Consider the following 16,305-nt stretch of genomic DNA (forward strand, 5'->3'; position numbering starts at 1 on the left):
TTGATTCTTTTATCTAGAGGTTAAAATGACTAATACCTCTCAGGAAAGTGAACTATGACTGAGTCTTTAGGTAGATATTGAGAAGTATTCTGGAATCTTAAAACATTTTTATAATGTTTTGATTTATTTAAGATATTTAAATTGCAGATGCAGAATTCTTAGGAGGTACACAACTACAGCGGGTAAAAACATCATGTAAATATGACAGAAAGAGATGAGCATCTATTTCACCAAACTGTAGTTTTTGCCCACTTGAAGTGAGCACAGGATTTCTTCCTGTCTTTATGGCTGAAGTTTATGGGCCCCATATACAACTTAGAGGAGCTTTCTAGGATTCAGACACTCCCTATATCAAAAAGGAATGGAAGCTCCAATGTTAAGGAGGGAATTGTTCTCACAGAGGGGCAATCCTTACGATCTTGTTCATTAATAATAAAATAACTGAAAATTTATTAAGCACTTTCCATTGTCCTAAGAGCTTTACATTTATTACATCATCTATTCTTTGCATGAGGCTTACAAAGTAGGCTTCATTTTATACTGAAGCATAAAGAGGTTTAAAATATACACACAAGCCATTCAGTGGAAGAGCTTGGGACAGGAAGGGGGAGAAACTGGAAACTGGGGAGGAGGAAAGCACAGATGGGATAAAGGAAGGAGAAGTAATTCTACCTTAAGGATAATCGAGTTAAGGGGTATTTTTCCTTTATCAGAATCGTTCATCTCTTTCCCAGACTCAATCTAATTCTGAAGCAGGCTGAGTCCTGCTTCATCGATAAAGTGTTTCATAGCCAAGTCATCTGACGTAATTTTCTTTCGGCGCTGGACTGGCCCTGGGGCTCAGCGCTTAGTCATTCCCTCATTTTCTAACATGTAAGGATTTTCTGTGCCCACAGATTGTGAGAGATTGGATCCTAAGATATATCTTTCATATGTTGTTATATGTTAACGTACTCTAAATATTTTGCAAGTTATTTTTATCAATACCACCTATTCGAGATTTTTTAGTATTGGTGTGTATATATTGGTTTCATTAGTCTTGAATTCATTATATAGAAAATGAAAATAAACCAAATTTATTTGTTTTCTCACTGAAAGATATTTGAATGACTTTCCATTTTTTGTTATTTTAAACATTGCTGCAATTAATATTCTTGTCCATGTCTATATGAACACTACAAAAAAATTTTTTTCCTCTTTGGTCTTCAGAAGGATTCTACCAAATAACAGTTTTTTTGTGGTTCCTTATTCCCTAGTATCCAGACTAGAAACTGATGTGATCAGTTTTAAGTTTTTGCCAATCATTTCTGCCAATTGTTTTGATTCATATTTTCCAGATTTCTGGTGGGGTTGAGTGTCTTTTTTTTCATAATACTTTAATTGACAATTTTAATAGAAAATTACATGAATAATTACATTCCTCAGTGACTTTCATAAAATAATTACAAAATGTTATAACCATCCAAATAAAAAAAAAAAAAAAAAAAAGAACATAAACACTACAGAAGCCATCCCCTTCCGTGCCTCCCTTACACTTCCTACTGGTCCTCAGAGGTAACCACTGTCCTGACACGTAACTCAAGAGGTTAGTTTTGTCTATTTCATGACTTAATATATAAAATTATTTGGTATTTACTCTTTGCATCTGTCATATTAGGTTAATATTATAGTTTGGAAATCTCTCCATGCTTTTCTTTGTAGTCATAATTTGTTTATTTTAATTGCTGTATTTTTATTTGTATGTATATATTCTTTATCCATTTAATTTTATGGGACTGTGGACATTTGGGTTGTTCACAGTTTCTAGTATTAATAATATAATTATGAGTAGAACTGCTCTGCACTTATGATTGTATTATTATTAGCTTGCCTCTGCACACATTTCTGTTTCACATATATATATGAATATACACTTAGGTACAAAGAAAATCAGAGCAGAAAAAAACTGAAATTTACAAGCTGCACAAAAGTGAGTAGGGTGAGGAGCCAGTGAATAGATGGGCAGACATGTGAGAGGACCAGAAGAGTGAGGTATCACAGATGATAACGCACAAAAGCATTTCCACGAGATAGCTGTGTCTGCAGTGTGAGAGGCTACAGAGGAGTCCAGGAAAAATGTGAGAAGAGAAGCTGTGTTATTTGTAATCTTAATTTATGCTTCTCTTTTATCCTTCTGCCCTTATCTACAACTAATTTGTCTTTAAACTGTCACTTTCCCTGTCAGAGATTCAGAACAGAGCCAGCCTTTAGTTATGGTTTATATACCTGGTGTCAAAAGCCATACCTGATTAAAAATATGCATTGTGAATATTATTATGTATTATCAGAATGAATTTACTATTTCCTTTGTTTAACAAATGTTCACTTAGTTCTTAATGTGAACAATTACTTTTCTGTGCCCTCGAGTTATAATGATAAGCAAGACAATTCTCTCCCTTCATGGAGCTTATGTTACAGTTGGAAATGTAGAAAAACACATATAAATATAGAAAGATAATCTTAGATAGTAGTAAATGCTGCAAAGAAAATCAAGCTACGAAAGCAATGTAGTAGAAAGAATGTAGCAGAGTTAATTGATGGAAGCAAATTTTCATCCTGCTCTGGGATCCTGGAATAGAAAAGGGATATAAGGTAGAAAATGAGAAAAATGGAAAAAGTGTGGACTTTAGTTAATAATAATGCATCAATATTGGTTCATTAATTATGAAAAAATGTAAAATACTAATATAAGATGCTAATAGGAGGGAAACTGGTTGTGGAGCACATGGGAACTCTGAGCATCACATATTCCATCGTACAGCTGAGATCTGGCCTTCCTAACGTTATCCACAACGACTGTGCAAAACTACTTACCCAGAATCAAACTCCCCCCTTTTCTCTATCTATGCACATGGTAATTCCTGCAGTGGTCATTATTTCTGACATGACAGCAGGGTGAGTTGGAGATGAACCTTGGAACGTGAGAGCTGGCATATAAATTCTGACTCCTACCACTTACTGATTATGTAACTGGGGCAATTTACTAGCCTCTTGGTGCCTCAAATTCCACTTCTGTAAGCTGAAGATAATGACAGAAACCTCCTCATAATGATTGTTAAGGGAATTAAATTAGCAAACATTTGTAAAACATTTAGAATATTGGCTGATACAGAGTAAGTATGTAAAATGAATATGTAAGTAAAATGGTAAGTAAAAATGAATATAGTTTCTAGTTTTTCTTTTAATTGAATATCATAAAAAGAGTCAAAATAAGCAATCTAGAAAGCTTGTGACCTAGCAGAGATAACAGATTCTAACAGGATTCCCAAGCATGTCTTTAAAACTATGAAGCCACCAGCTCGCAGAATTTCCAATATTTAAATTGTTCAGCGCCTCAATGAACCTGGTATAAACTAGGTAAGGGACCTTGGGAGATGGAATATTACAGAAAGAGTAAGTCAAGGTGATTACTGGAATTGTAGATAATGTCCCACGTTGTGATAGATTCAGTCCTATTCCTAAAAGAGTCATCTGCTTGCATTAATTCTTGTATTAAAGCCATAAAAACACAAATAAAGAAAACATGATTTCCAAATGTTAAGCCAACAGAGGATTCAGGAGAGTGAAGAGGACTTATTAATCAGATTTGTTTTTCTTGTTTTAAATGAAGTAAATTAACTTAAAAAATGCAAAATCCTAGTGTGAAATTCTGTGATGTTTGTAGATTATAATATTATACAGCTTACTTTCTTTTATATAAAAAACTTCAAACACAAATAAAACCTTGACTGCAAATAAAAGCATAATAGTTCAAGAGAAAACATAAATTGTAATACAAGGTGTGACCTGGGGTATGATGATAAGGATGCAAGTGGAGGGCAGCCGAAAATTGCAGTGATGATAAGGTCACAATGTTCAAGGTGTTTGCTGTAGCTGAGTTGTAAATTTAGTTCTAACCTTCCTTGAAGCTAAGTGTAAAGTAAAACACAGCCTGTTTTACAATTCTCATTATCAAGGAATAGAAAAGATACCAGAGACAGAGAAGAAGCAAAGCTATTCCAAGCAATAAGCTCTAAAATACAATTCTTAGAAACCAAGGTTATAACTCAACTCAAGAAAATCAATTATTCTGGGAACCAAGATATTATAAGCCAAATTCATGGTTCTTCTTAAACTGAGGATAAAGCTGCAATGTTAATGGTTTTCGTTCCAGGGCAGACATAGTAGGATGAGCAGTCAGATTTTCTTTCTTTTCATTGTATGCACTATATTTCACTTGCTTACACTGCTACTTGAGAATGGGCAGAAATACCAGCAAAGGAGAGTCAGTTCTATACTCTTTGATATGAAGGACTAGAACACCTCTCTCACCATTGTATTCTCAACAGTTAATGGTATCTGACACATAATAGATGTTTTTGTACAAAGAGAAAATTTAAAAATTAAAAATTCAATTGAGTAATACTGGGCTAAACTGAGGGGATGTGGGGGCAGGCCTGAATCTCCTAATAGTATTGCCTAAATTCTCAGACAATTTATCCAATGACAAAACATGGTTGGGAAGAATAAACCAATAAAATCTGAGTGTTGGGATATTCATGCCCACATGAACAGTTTATGGCACTTTCTCCTGCTTGGAGAGACAACTGGGGACTGTACTACTGCAGAAACTCAAGTAGATCTGACTCTTCAAATGTATAGTTGAAAACAGATCCAGAGAGTCTTGGTTCACTACATGCGTACTGGCCTCTCCACACTCATAATAAAGAAATACGGGATTTTCCCAAGATTTGGGGACTTTTAATAACACGTCTATCAGGAATTTTGGTTATAGCAGCATGGTTAAGAGAACTTGAGAGGAAAAGGCATGAGGACAGGATGTGCAAAAGGTTTGTAATTGGCAAAAGTGAACCAAGTTCAGGAAATTCTATATGAAATCTTTATACACAAAAAGTTGTTATCTTGACTATTATTAAAAGTATGTAACTTGTCAGTTACCTTTCAACCAATAGCAACGCACAAATGTTTTTCAACATAATGATGAGAATATGAGTAGTGGTCTTCAGATTGGGTTGCAGTCACCTGAGAGGTACAGAAGATGTGTTAAAGAAAATATAGACCTTCTCCTTCACCTTTTTCTTTTCTTCTTTCTTCTTTTCTCCCCTCCTCTTTTCCACCCTCCCTCCCTCTCTCTCTATATATATACATACATATATGAATTATATATATATATGCATGAGTGTATGTGTATATATGTAATCCCTTTACTCTTCTATTTGGGGACTTGTTTATGATGCGATAGTATAGCAGTAATAATAACAACAATAATAACAATAGCTATAATATCCCTCACTTATTGAGTGGTATTACTAATATACACACAACATCATTGTAAGTTTAATTTATATTAAAAAATTCAGTCCTCACAATGACTGTATGATGTAGGTACCATTATTACTCTTCTCTTAGGATGACGTTAATGGTGACACCTATTGATATAAAAATTTATCAAAGGTCACAAAGTTAGAAAGTGTCAGAGCTGCAATTCAAATCTAAGCAGACTGGCTCCAGAGTTGGTGGTTCTGACTGCTACAAGAGTACATGTATATAAAGCATAATTAATAAAATATGAACATATTTACGGGTTCATGCTCAAGAAATTTAAAAGGAATGAGGTTTTTAAAATATTGAAGACCATTCTGACTATGTTAATATCCTTAAAGTTATTCATCTAATAAGGCTAATGAATTAACAAAATGAGGGTACTTAACAATGGCTGGTGGGAGGAGGGTATAGCTCAGTGGTAGAGCATGTGCTTAGTATGCAGGAGGCTGTGGGTTCAATCCCCAGTACCGCCATTAAAATAAATAAAAGAACCTAATTACCTGCCCCCCACAAAAAAAAAAAAAGGCAAGAAAAAAATATGGTTGGTTAAAACATTCTAGGATTGAATTGCTATTATACATGACTCAGCTCCTTTGTAAATACATATTAAGCACATGCATTGTGTTCAGTAGCACTGATCTGTATGCTGTGGTTAATTCCTGGCATATGTAGCACACATGTACAGATTATCTCTGCTTGCTACTTTACCATCTTTTTAAACAGGTGAAAAGTCAACAATCCCTGAACACTTACACACACACACATACACTGAAACATTAACATCAAGATTAACTTTGACTCTCAGGTTCTTTTGTTGCAACATCTGGTCCTATCAATGATAATATCTTCCCATTAACATTGGGAGAATTGGCCTTGAATGGCTAACATATGTGTAAGGAGACAATTTAGTTTCTAAATTATGCAGAAATAGCTTAGCATAACATCTGGTTAATGTGCTATTAAAAATGAATTTCATTTTAATAGATTAAAGTTATATAAGCCTCTTTTGGGAGAAAGAGCAAACAAATTGAATTTTTCTCAAATGTAAGAATTATATGTAATACACATTTTTGTAAATGAGATCTTGTTATTAAATTAAGGTGGGATGTGTATTATGGCTTTTTGACATATAAATAAGTAAAATAATTAATATTTTCTTATGATATCTTTTGTATCAATTTCCTTTTTTCTTTCAAGAGAACATAGTGGGGTTTTTTTCTGTTGGTTTGTCAATTGGCTAATTGATTGCTTGGTGTATATTGTAGGGGAATGGAGGGATCTACTCTTCTTTTTTCAGTGATAGATTTTGGATAAGATTGCCTCGCACATACAGTAGTAGCCTATGATTTCTCAAATCAGTCAATCTCATCTTCCTATGAGAGTTCTCAAATTTTCTGTGGTATTTACCTTATAGCTGATTAATTTGAAATACCTGGTGGATGATTGAGACATTGAAGACACCTTTTATGCCCCCCTTTTTCTTTTAACTGCGTGGTAGGAGTCTAAGAATAGACTTAAAGTGAATATTATATGATTATGTGTACAAAGATGGGTGCATTTTTCTATAGAGAGAATTTGTAGCTTTCAAGAGTTTCTCAAAAGGAAAGAGTATTAGGGAAAAATACAAGATTAATGTTATGTTTTAAGTCAATATTTCATTTCTTACAAAGTCATTTCAGTAGTGATTAGTTTTCTCAGAGTCAGAACTAAGTTGTTACCGGGCCTAAACCAACCATTGAGTAACTTCAGTTAACTCATCTGTAAAACAGGCACTTTGAACTAGGTTTACTTTTAGTGTCCTTTCTAACTACAAGAGCCTATAATTTATTTTAAAGTAAGAAACATTTCCAGGTCATATGAGGAAATTAAATATTCTCAGATTTGAATTTACCAGTACAAAGGGCTACTTCATTATTGGCTATTTCTTAATATTTTAAACATTGATACATATTCAGAGGTTGTCCATGTGATGGTAGTATGGCATTCTACTTATTAATGACATTTTGAATAATCCTTAGTTGACTTTTAGCTATTTTTAAAGGCATTATTCAGCAGGAAGATATGATAAATGCTATCCCATATAATTCCTTCTTCCCAATGTCTTCTTTCTGCAAATTAGTATGTGTATATATATATATGTGTACATGTAGATACATATGAATATATGTATAATTATATCTGTATGTACTGTGTGTGTGTGTGTGTGTGTAAAATGATGGTCATAAAGTGTAGAATAGGTACTTTATAAATCTTAGCAATTGGTACTTTTTGTACAAAACAATTTTCATGCTTTTTTCCCGATTTAGAAAAATATTTTGGGGAACCTGAAGGAATTCATTCAGATTTTTTGTGAGTTACATAAGCATGAAATATTGCTTCCTATGATTATCACATCTTGTTGTTGTATTTTCATTGTGGGTTTAGATAATCCAGAGAAGCTATGAATCTGAATCAACAAACATGGCAGGTATTAAATGCCACCTCCTTCTAATTTGGCCTAAAGTGCATGGAAGAAAGCTGAAGAAATGAAACTCTTAGAAGAAAGCCACTTCTTTAACCTTTATTTTTGCATGAAGTAGATTTTTCAAACACTTTTATGCCTTTTATTTACGGGGCAATAATCTCTTAATAAATGAAATGTATCTTGGGGGCTGAAACGTTTGAACTGTGTAGGGCAGGCCTGCAGGCTGAAAACTCTTGGGCAGAAGCTGATGCCAGAGTCTTAAGGCAGAATTTCTTCACTAGGAAAAAAATCTGTTTTGTTCATAAAGCCTTTTAACTGATAGTGCAAGTTCCACCCATATGGTTAAGGATAATCTCCTTTGCTTGAAGTCGAAGTATTGTATATGTTAACCACATTTACAGAATATCTTCATAACACCTAGATTCGTGTTTGGTTGAATAACTGGGTACTATAGCCTCAACAGGTTGACACATAAAATACCACTCTTGGATTAAGTTTATAGAAGCTTGATATTAAAGGAAAATAGAATAAAATATGTAGACATGGAGAATTAATTTACAGTTTATATCCATATAAAATTTACCATTTGGATAAGAAAGTTCCTAGAAGGCAAATCATCCTTAGAGTCCAGACATTTGAATGTTTCTTTTGTTCACTATCTCGTGTCATGTCTCAGGATTCATATAGGACATTCCAACAATGCTTCTGATGCCCTTGCTCATATAGTTTATAGTTCTGCTGAGAACCTCAATCCTTCACCACAGATCCAGGAATTGTAAGAGTAAGAAAATGTCTGATTCATCATGAACAGTATTTACAAAACATAAAAAACGAGTATTGACATCATAAAAGATGAATATCAGAAACCTTTCTGCACATTATGTGTTCAGAATAAACTTCTCTAAGAAGGGGTTATTCCTGTCTACTATGGAATTTGTTGATTTCATGAAGTTAATAACATTTCCTGTGTTATGTCAGGAATACTGTTTGAAATTAGGAAGTAAAACAAGTGTTTACGTAATCTTCAGTGCAGTGTTAAACTTAATTATTCATAGATTGGTCTATATTACAGCTCTACAGTGACAAAAGTTAATATAAAATATTTTGTTTAATGAGATAGTGCAATGGTTAATTTTATATGTCAACTTGCGTGGGTGAGAGTGACTAGTTATTTGATTAAACATTAGTCTGGATGTTTCTGTTACGGAACATTTCATCTTCATGCCTTAAAAGGGAATAATGGACCCCAGGAGACTTGGGAAATAAACAGTTTGTCATTGGGATGTTAACATCTACCTTATACTCCTCTGCTTCCCATGGGCTCGATTTCTTTGTGGTTCCTGTCTAATTCTAGTTTTAGAATTAGAATATCTGTGGTCAATTCATTTTTAAACTTTTCTTTTCCCTCATGAAGAAGTACCTTTGATGAAGGTTTTTCAAGGGCTGAGAAATCTACGGATTTCTTTTACTTTTGTGTTGTATTTGACACTACTTTGAGCATCTCCTCTTTACCAAAATTCTTCTCTAAGAACCCTGAGGAAAACTTTATCCTTCATTTATTTATTATGCCTATCTGAATGTTTTCTGGCTATTTTCTGCATTCTCTTGTGGCTCTTTTTCCTCTTCTCTATAAATAAACACAAGAAGTCCTCAATAACTTTGGTCTTGGCTATACTTACAGCTTCTTCAATCATTTGTATTCAACTGTTTTCCCTTGGCCAGACACCAATTCATTTTAATGTCTGAAAAACGTTCCAATTATATGGTCTTCTTAAAACACAAATTTACCTCTCTAAATAGATCCATGGAATAGAATAGAGCCCAGAAATGTACTCAAACATACTTTGAACAGTTGAGTTTTTTTTTTTTTAATAATAGAGCAAATAAAATACACATAAAGAACAAATGAATCAATAAATTGTGCTGGAACAATTGGATATCCATAAAAACATGAGCCTTGGTCCATACCTTTCATCATATACAAGAATTAACTCAAAAATGCATTATAGGACTAAATGGTAAACCTAAAACTATAGTACTTGTCAAAAAGATTATAGCAGAAAACCTTTTAACATTGTGTTTAAAAAAAAAAAAAATGATTGCTTAAATACGACACCAGAAACACCATCTAAAAAGAACAAATTCATAGATTATACTTCATCAAAGTAAAAAATACTAATTTTCTCAAAAGGAACTAATGAGACAACAAAATGGAAACCCAAAGATCAGAAGAAAATCAATGCAATGCATATATCTGATAAATGACTTATGTCCAGAATATATAAAGAACTCTCTATAGTCAACAGTAACAAAATGTACAACCTAATCAAAAAAAGTGTACAAAAGATTTGAGCAGATGATTCACCATAAAGATATATGAATGGCAAGGAGCACAGAAAAAATTCTCAATATCATCAGTCAACAGGAAACTGTGAATTAAAATCAAAATTAAGTATCACTGCATACCTATTAGAATGACAAAAATTAAAGACTGACCATACTAAATGCTTGAGAGGATATGAAGGAATTAGAAACACTGCTGGTAGGAATGTAAAATGGTGCAACTACTTTGGGAAGCAGTCATTTCATTCCTAGGCATTTACCCAAGAGAAAGGGGAATTTATGCCCATTAAAGATCTATACATGAATGTTCATAGAAGCTTTGTTTGTAATGGTTAAAAACTGAAAACAACACAAATGTCCATCAACAGGTGAACAGATAAACAAATTGTGTTATATTCATGCAGTAGAATAGTGCTTAGCAATTATCATTGATCCAACAATATAGACCTTAACATTATATTTCCTCCCAGGCACATTACACTTCCTGCAAGAATCCTTCTCAAAACAAGCTGGTTAAGTTATGCGTTCTTCACCCAGACAGTCTGCGTGAAGTCCAATTACAAACATATACCATTATTTTCTAATTCATGTACTATCAAGTGTTGGTAAATAGTCTCTTCATTACAAGCATTCTCCCCCTTCCTTTAATCTTTCAACAAATCTTTAATAACAACCCATTAAATTGAAGGCATTTATAATTTGCATACTGTTTTAGAAAAGAAACATCCACCTTGCTTTCTCTCTTCTCTTCTCCCATCTGTCTTTTTTTCTTTCTCCATATCTTTATTTAGTGTCATTCTTTATTTAGCTGAAGAAAACCCAGCAAATACAATACAAAGTAAGATGACATCCCTGACTTCATGAGGTTCACAGGAAATAGTCGTCTTAAACATTTTTGCATTCACCAGTAAAACTATGTCTTGCGCACAGCAGCACAACAAAATGTATTTTGATACTATTTTTTAAGTCTCAGGAACTTCACCTTTGCTATTGGAATTTGTTAGAATAGCTATTCTGACCCAGGCAGTGGCCATGTTCTTAGCTATTCAATCTGCTTCAAAGAATTTATTGTCTTTCCCACTGACTTTTAGGACTAGGCATGTAGGCATGACAGAATATATTAAAACTTCAACACCAAGCATGTTGTGCATCAATCAGTTATTAAAAAGTTGAATTTTTGTTGCATTTTCAGACCAACCAAGTAGAGTTTGAATTATGTCAAGATCATAACCACACTGACATTTTTCTATGTGCCTCGCCCATGTAATAGTCATTTATAATAAAGCCCCTTTGATCTTCTCTTGTTGATTGTGCCAAGCTCTTTTATATCTCAGGACCTCTGTATGGCCAGGTCCCTTGCCTAAAAGACTCTACAGTTAGGAATATTTACCAGCTAACTCATTCATTCTTTTTCTTTTTTCTGCTCTAATTCCATCTTCTCAAAGATATTCATCTCTGATCACCCCAGTATAATTTTGGTATATAATTGTTTCTTTTAGCATATTATATTTTTCTTCCAAGTATGTTAACTAGATGATGCATTATTATAATATATACAGCAAATTATATAACAGCAGGCACCAACCAATAGAACTGATTTTCATTTATGCTTGAGTAGAGTCCTGGGATGCCCCATTGAGAGAGTTATTATACATTTAGTTTCTGGATTATGGAAAGTGGAAACACATAAAAAGAGGAACAAAATATGAAAGGGTCTAGACTGGAATGGGTACTTTCTTGTGATTTTTGCTGTTTACATTTAGGACCTGCTCCCTCATCTAAACTGAAAGCTGAATATATGTCATATTTTCCTCTAGGTTCCCAGTGGCAGAAAGGGTGCCCTGCTTATAGTTTGTGTCCAGCCAGTACTTGTTACTGAAGATGATTCCAATCCTTAGAAATGTTCCAGAATGCAGGGCCTTGGGTTGACAGTGTTTGTTTTATTACCTCACTTAACAAGAACTGAAAATCATGAATATATATTTTGAAAAGCACCTCAAATCTCTACTAGCTTAGTCTTCATAGAACTTCTTGAGAACATAGAAGAGAAAACTCTCATAATTACTGTGCAGTGGTATTCAGACATGTCATTCCTCTGATTTCTTGGGCACTCTTGACAACCCATAGTGGATTTTAAAAATATACTGCAATTTGTTTTCCCAGGATATTGTATCATTTAGGAGCAAATTAAATTCCACTATCATGGTGGGTCACATTTCTCCCCTTTTCATTAGACTAGCAGCCCCTAAATTTCCTTCTTTCATTTTATTATTTTTTAAATCTAAGGGGTGCTTCAGTGAATAGGACAAATAAGGCATTTAACAAATACTTGTTGAATGAATGAATTAAAATACAATGGAGGAGCTGTAAACTCAGTCTGAGAATCTTATATCTAAAATGCCAAATATAGTCACAAATATTTACATCACTGGTTACTCAAGATGGAATATAATAGATTGTCTTCTTAACTCAGATGTATTCAAAATAATAACACTAAACATGATATGAAGTCATTAAAAAGAGTTATTTCGTCAGAATTGCTGTTGTGGGTATTCTCACAATCTACCCAATGAGAGGGCATAGTGAGTGACCACTGTGATTGAAAACAGATCTCTCTCCTCTCAATTTATGAGCAAAGCAAATTATTTCTTAAATGTTATCAACATTACTGTTTCCTTTTTCTCAGGACCAGAATATAAAAGTAAGCTATATATTTCCACATTCACATGAAAAATTGGTTAGCTGCTTCGCCAGATTAATGTCACCTATTTAAATAATAATATTATGTCCAATGACTAATGGTCAGTAAACATGATATACCAAGATAATCAGAGTTGACTTATATTCACACCTGGTTTATTATTTTTACGTCAACTGAAACTTACCAAATATTTACTGCTGTGAACAATTGCCTCCTCTTCTTCTTTTTTTGCTAATAAGATGCTTTTCTTTTTTTATTAAAAATGACATTCCTGCTTTTGTGCACTACCCAGAGAGGGGTCCATACAACGTTGTTGTTCTGGGTTGTAAGTCTTACAAGTTAAAAGAAAACTTTCACAATGTTGGGATCCCTTGCTGTCCTGCAAATGAAGGAGAAGGATGTCCTTAAATTCTTTGCAGCAGGAACCCACTTAGGTAGCAGCAACCTTGACTAACAACCAGAACCATCCATCTACAAAAGGAAAAGTGAGGCATTACCTCATACACCTAAAGAGAACCTGGGAGAAGCTTCTGCTGGCATCTCCTGCCGTTTCTGCCTTTGAAAACGGGGCTGATGCCAGTGTCCTACTCTCCAGGAATGCTGGACAGAGGGCTGTGCTGATGTTTGCTGCTGCCACTGGAGCCTCTCCTATCGCTGGCCGCTTCTCTCCTAGGACCTTCGCCAGCGAGATCCAGGCAGCCTTCCGGGAGCCACAACTGCCCTTGGTTACTTATCCAGGGCTGACCTCAGAGTTACCTTATGTTAACCCACCCACCATCATTGTGCCATACAGACTCCTCTGCGCTATGTGGACATTGCCATCCTCAAGCTCACACGGTAGGTCAGCTGTGGTGAGTCTAGTGCAGGAAGTTCGGCGCGGGAAGTTCTGCGCATGCGTGACTCCGTCTCCCATGAACACCCGGGGGGAGGTCAGCCTGACTCCTCTTCTGCGGAGAGATGCTGAAGAGACGGGAAAGGGAGACCAGGGGGCTGCTGGAAAGGCTCTGACCCAGGAGGAATTTCAAGGTGAATGAACTGTTCTGGCTCCCGAATTTACTGCCACTCGACCTGATGTTGCAGACGGGTCTGTAGGTGCCCTCCGTGCCCATCCAGCATTTCCCTACTGAAGCCTGCAGCGCGGAGCCCGCCACTGGGGACTGGACTGCAGCTCCCACTGCTCAGGCCGCTGGACAGGTAGGAACAGCCACTGAGTGGTCTTAGGTTGTTCTTTCACAGACTCTTAATCAGAAAATGGAAATAAGACTGACGGAAAATTAAGTGTTGTTTTTTTTTAATTACATTCTTGAATTAGACTCAGTAGGATATTGTGTGTGTGTGTGTGTATATATATAAAACTAGAAAAATATATATACACATACACATACCGACATAAGTGGGGATATACCTATATGAATACGTTTGAATAATAGAGGGATAGACAGCTGTGCTTATATCTGCCTTTTATTCACTTACACATTTACCAAAGGTACGTACCCCGTTTATTGACCGATTAGATATGACCAAATAAATAACCACCATCACACATTTCACACGATGCTAAAAGCTTTCTTTTTAAAAATGCGTCCAACTAAGTTTCCCTTTTAGATTAACCTACATTTTATTTCTAATTAAAGTATAGTGCTACAGTTCAAATTAGCTGATAAAACCTGTTAAAAGTTTCGGAAGTAAAATGGTTTCTGTCGTACTTTGGTTTGTTTTTTTATTTCCCCAGGATTGTTTGAAAGCAGGTTCTGGGGGAATGTGAAAACTCTCAGTACTTTCCTTATTGTTTTAATCCACATGTTAGACTTGATTATCGTTTTGCATTTGGCATTGATTGGGGAGTTTTTAGCATACAAGTGCTGTTTGCCTGACTCTATAAATATGACATTAATATGGAAGTTATTTGAAGGTGGTAAAAGAGACTGTATACATATGTTTGTTTTTCTATGTATATTTCTTAATGAATTCTTTGTTATTTTTCTCCATGATATGATTTATCTTTAAATCATAGCTATACAAAAGTTCACCTCATTTGTAGTTTTATTTTGTATTATTTCAACAACCACATTTTTTCAGGTTTTGCAGCTGTTTTCATAGGACCTAGGTTTAATGTTTTTTTCACTCAGAAAATGTTTCATATTTATCAACCTTTTATTTTAAATGTTATTATTTCATCTGTATCTTTGAGTTTCCTAAATATTATTTTCAAATCTTGTTACCCTGTTCCATAAAACTTATTTTTCTTGCAGTGTCTCTGTGGACTGATTTAGACTTTATTTACTTTCTTAGAAATAGGTGTCTTATATATCTTAGAAAATGGGTTCAAAAACTTATTTTGTGGGGAAATTTAGTTTTCTGTTTGATCCTTTAACTTTGCTTCTCTGTTCTACTCTGCTTACCTATACTTGTTGAGTAGGATAGTGAATTGCATCCACCTGATTCCAGTTTCCCCAGTCAAGAATCAGGTCTTAATGTGAGCTTTCGGGCTCGTTCCACGAGGGAGATATTGTGAACACCTGAGGTCATTCACCAGCGAGTTAGTAACTCATCTCAGCCAAGTTACATGCTGTGTATTTATCACAAGTGTGAGGTGTACCTAGGTATACTTATATGTACACGTGTGTTGGGGTGGGGGGGTGAGCTGGGAGAGCAGTGCTTTTTACAAGTAAAGAAATCCTAACCTGGTCCTCACTTCAACCTGTGAGTTTGGCTCTAGTGCTATCTTGTTTTGGCATATTTTTTATCCCTATAGTTAATCAAAGCTGAAAGGTAGGCTGCTTTTTAATTTTGTTAAGTTCAGAGAACAAACTTCTGCTTTGACTCTCTCCTACTTCTGACCAAAGAACCTGTTAATCTTGTTTTTGTGTTTTATTTTTAAACAAGAGAAATTTATTTTGTCACTATTCTGAAGGCTAGAAGTTCAAGATCAAGGTATCAGCAGAGTTGGTTTCTTCTTTTATTTTTTTAATTGAAGTATAGTTGATTTACAATGTTTCAGGTGTACAGCAAAGTGATTCAGTTACAGACAGACACTTATGCATATATATATATGTGTGTGTGTGTGTGTGTGTGTGTGTGTATTCTTTTTCAGATTTTTTCCATTACGGGTTAGTATAAGATACTGAATATAGTTCCCTGTGCTATATACTATAGGTCCTCATCTATTTTATACATAGTAATGTGTATCTGTTAAGCTAATCTTATTGTCTTCATATGTGCTTTTTTTGCTTTGTTTTGCTACTGCTATATGTTATATAGTCAGGAGTTTACTGATCTCTAAACTTATGGAACCCACCATTAGCTTTTAAATATCCTTTGATTTATGATATGCACTTGCCTATCAGTTGTCTTGTACCTTTTTATATTTTCAGATATTTTTCTAAAAATTTTGAAAAACTCCTGTCCATCAAATAGTGACTTTTTTTTTTGC

At 34.6% G+C, this 16,305-nt stretch overlaps 1 pseudogene; it reads left to right on the forward strand.

Moving 5' to 3' along the window:
* The first annotated feature begins 13,230 nt into the window (after positions 1–13,230).
* LOC105076560 (small ribosomal subunit protein uS2-like) lies at positions 13,231–14,093 on the forward strand (annotated as a pseudogene).
* Positions 14,094–16,305: the final 2,212 nt, after the last annotated feature.

Source organism: Camelus bactrianus, chromosome 10 (assembly GCF_048773025.1).
Source record: "Camelus bactrianus isolate YW-2024 breed Bactrian camel chromosome 10, ASM4877302v1, whole genome shotgun sequence".
NCBI lineage: Eukaryota > Metazoa > Chordata > Mammalia > Artiodactyla > Camelidae > Camelus > Camelus bactrianus.